Below are 3,659 nucleotides of genomic sequence, written 5' to 3'. Positions count from 1 at the left end.
CCCGCCTCCTCCGCCTCCTCCTCCGCCCGCCTCCCGCCGCCTCCCGCCGCCGCGGCCGCCGCCTCCCGCCGCCTGGGCCGGCCCCGGTCCGCGCTGCGCCCCCTGCCGGCAGGCCGGGCGCGGCGGAGGAGCTCCAGGCGCGGGCCGACCCTGGTGGCCTACCCGGCAGCGGCGGCGGGAGCCTCCGGGGAGAAGGACTCTTCCTGGAGGGGGCGCCATTCTCCTGAGATCCCTCTTACCAGACGCGAAGCCCTTCCCTCTTTTTGCCTCAGCCTGTTAGTGTCACCTCGCTATCCCACTCCAGGCGGCCGCCAGTCGCTGGAGCAGCCCCAACCCGTTGCCCCGAGTGGCCCTCACCTTGCGCATTCCTAATCCGACGGAGCCCCTCGTCCCCCAAAACCCCAAAACCCTTTCCCCAAGAAGTTCCTTCCTTCCATCCATTCCCAGCATCTCCCCATTTAAACTTTTCTGAGTCTCCCTCACTCCTCGCGCTTGTCCACCCAGCAACCCCTTCACTTGTTAACCCAAAAGTCCCCTAGCCGCCACCTTGGGGACCCAGTGCCTTCCTTCCTCAACTGCTTCCTCCGCTGGCCTCGCTGTCGCCTCCTAAGTAGGTGTGAGCTCCTTGAGACTCCGACTCTTCGCTAGGCAGGAGACCCTCCTTCCCTGGGTCACCCGGTCCATCCGACTCTTTTTCGCTGGGTGGCGTAGATAGGAGGTAAGGAACCAAGGGGTGGGGAGTCCTCAGGTGAGTGTGCGTTGAGGCCGGTACCCTGCTTCCGGTTCCCGCATGTAGTCCCCGATTGCAGTGCGGACCCCTTCTGTAAGCGCGCGGCAAAATGCGGTTTTGGAAGTCACGGTGGCCGAGTGGTTAAGGCGTTGGACTCGAAATCCAATGGGGTTTCCCCGCACAGGTTCGAATCCTGTTCGTGACGACTTTTTTTTTTTTCTTCTTATTAAGACGGAGTCTCGCTCTGTTGCTCAGGCTGGAGTGCAGTGGCGCGATTTCGGCTCACCGCAGCCTCCACTTCCCGGGTTCAAGCAATTCTCCTGCCTTAGCCTCCCGAGTAGCTGGGACCACAGGCATGCGCCACCACACTTTTTGCGTTTTTAGTAGAGACGGGTTCACCGTATTGGCTAGGCTGGTCTCAAACTCCCGACCTCAGGTTATCTGCCAACCTCGGCCTCCCAAAGTGCTGGGATTACAGGCGTGAGCACCGCGCCCGGCCTGACGGCGACTTTTTAAATCCCACTTCACAACACGTAAAGGTAACCCCAGTTCTCACAAGTGTCTTTCGTGCACTTTCTCTCTCCAAAAGGAAGCCGCCAACAGGTCTTACCCCTGTATTTGGGAGAATGGGAGTGATCTTGGGAAGCTTAATTATGTACGACTGTGTTGGCTGCTAGACTGTGAGGCATTTTCAGAATTTTATAACTTCAGGCTTGCTGGGAGAGCTTTGGCACATGTCTCATTCTTTTGAGGGCATAGGGAAGGATTTGGTTGAAGGGTTACATTTTGTCTGGGAACATGAGTGGCTGTTTTGCAATATTAGTCAAACCTAGAGTTTCCTCTAAATTTCATGACCAGAAGTCACACCTTGTAAGTCTAATTACACCGAAGACCCAGGAAACAGGGGATTCTCTCATCTGGATTTCCTTGAGGTGTACAGGGCTAGAAGGGAGTAGCCTATTGAAACATCATTGCAGATCCAACTAGAGCCAAGGTGTGGGAAGATTATTCTCAATTTTTATTGAGTGCTTATTATGTGCCAGGTACTGTTTTAAATTATCTATGTGTATTAACCAAGCGAGGAAATTAATCTCATCTTTAACCTTTAACCCTCTTATACTCATCTCACCCCATTTTTCCTGTCCCCTAATTTCTGATTGTGGGAGGATCTGGGCTGCTTGTTGAAGATTTTGTTGTTTGTTTTGGGGGGTTGTTTTTGAGACAGGGTCCTGCTCTGTTGCCCAGGCTGCAGTGCAGTGGTGCAATCTCAGTTCACTGCAACCTCAAACTCCCAAGCCCAAGCGATCCTCCCGCCTCAGTAGCTGGGACTACAGGCATGCACCACCACGCCCAGATAATTTTTTGTATTTTTAGTAGAGACAGGGTTCTGGGATTTCGCCATGTTGCCCAGACTGGTCTCAAACTCCTGGACTCAAGCAGTCCGCCTGCCTCAGTCTCCCAAAGTGGTGGGATGACAGGTGTGAGCCATGGTGCCTGGCCAAGGATGTTCTTTTTGTACTTCTCACACAGCCTCTTGTCCAAAAAGAATCCCAAAGGGCAGGGGGCTCTAGGGTAATACATAGAGCTTTCTACACATTTATACCTTAGAGTTTCCCACCTTCATACCACTGCTCAGGCTGTTCTTTCCAGCATGACCCTCACATTGCCTCCCTGCCCCTCACCATTAACACTTTCCAAAATCCTTTAGGCCCCTCTTCTTTGATGCTCTTGATCACTCCAGCTACCTATCAGTCTACCACCACCACCATTCACTGAATTGTATGCAAGGACTTCTCGCTTGATATGCTAACATAAAAATAAAACAAAAACAGGGCTGGATGTGGTGGCTAACTCCTGTAATCCCAGCACTTTGGGAGGCCTAGGCAGGTGGATCACGAGGTCAGGAGTTCAAGACCAGCCTGGCCAATGTAGTGAAACCCCCTCTCTACTAAAAATACAAAAATTAGCTGGGCGTGGTGCCAGGCACCTGTAATTCCAGCCACTTGGGAGGCTGAGGCCAGAGAATCGCTTGAATCCAGAAGGCAGAGGTTGCAGTGAGCCAAGATCATGCCACTGCACTCCAGACTCGGTGATGCAGAGAGACTCTGTCTCAAATAAAATAAAATAAAAACACGTTCCATTTATTTTACCTGCTAAATATGTCTCAGATATGCTCACTTTTCTCAGGGGTGAGTGCAGGCTGAGCTAGAGCCTTCATTTGGAAAGTAGTGGTATTTGCGGGCACCATACGAGGTAATATATAGAAAGCTGCACTAAAGCATCCACACTGCAGTCTGGGACCTTAAACCCTTGCATGGCTGCTTTCTATGTTGCAGGATATGACCCCTTTTCTCTCACCACTCTTCCATATTCACTACATTCTGTCCACTGGCATTCTTTTAGTTCCTGGTACTTATTTAGCTTTGCTCATGGTGTTCTCTGCCTGGAATAATCTTTCTCTTCCACACTTTCTACTCATTCTCCACCTAAATGTTGGTTCTCCTGTGGAGTTTTCTCTGACCACTTGTTGCCTACCACATCCTATGCCCTCATCTTATTATGTGAAGTCTTTCTTCCCCTGTGGCATATAAACACATTAAACACAGATAAGCCAGTCAGTTTAAAAAATGGGTGTTTTTTACAGTAGTTATGTGTACATGTTTTAATCTTCAGACTGGTATATAAGCTTCTTGAGAGTTAGGACTGTGTATTTTATTTATTTGCATCTTCTCTACAAGGCCTTATAGATGTGATCAACTATGTATTGAATTAATTTATAAAATCTCATATGCTCACGATTCTCCTTCCTACCAAATCCCAGTTTGCAGAGGCTCTCATATTTAAATATCTGGAGAGCCAAGACCAGAATTGACCAGCAGAGGGCAACCAACAACTATGTTGTGAAGGGAAGAAGGATCCATGGTTTACA

General features: G+C 50.4%; 1 non-coding gene across 1 annotated transcript; it reads left to right on the top strand.

The window, feature by feature from the left end:
- Positions 1 to 853: 853 nt before the first annotated feature.
- Positions 854 to 935, top strand: TRNAS-CGA (transfer RNA serine (anticodon CGA)). Its single transcript has one exon. It is a non-coding gene; the product is annotated as a tRNA-Ser (tRNA).
- The last annotated feature ends 2,724 nt before the right edge of the window (positions 936 to 3,659 follow it).

This window comes from Macaca nemestrina, chromosome 10 (assembly GCF_043159975.1).
Source record: "Macaca nemestrina isolate mMacNem1 chromosome 10, mMacNem.hap1, whole genome shotgun sequence".
NCBI lineage: Eukaryota > Metazoa > Chordata > Mammalia > Primates > Cercopithecidae > Macaca > Macaca nemestrina.
Note: the sequence above shows the minus strand (reverse complement) of the source record. Positions and strands in the feature narration are given on the sequence as shown.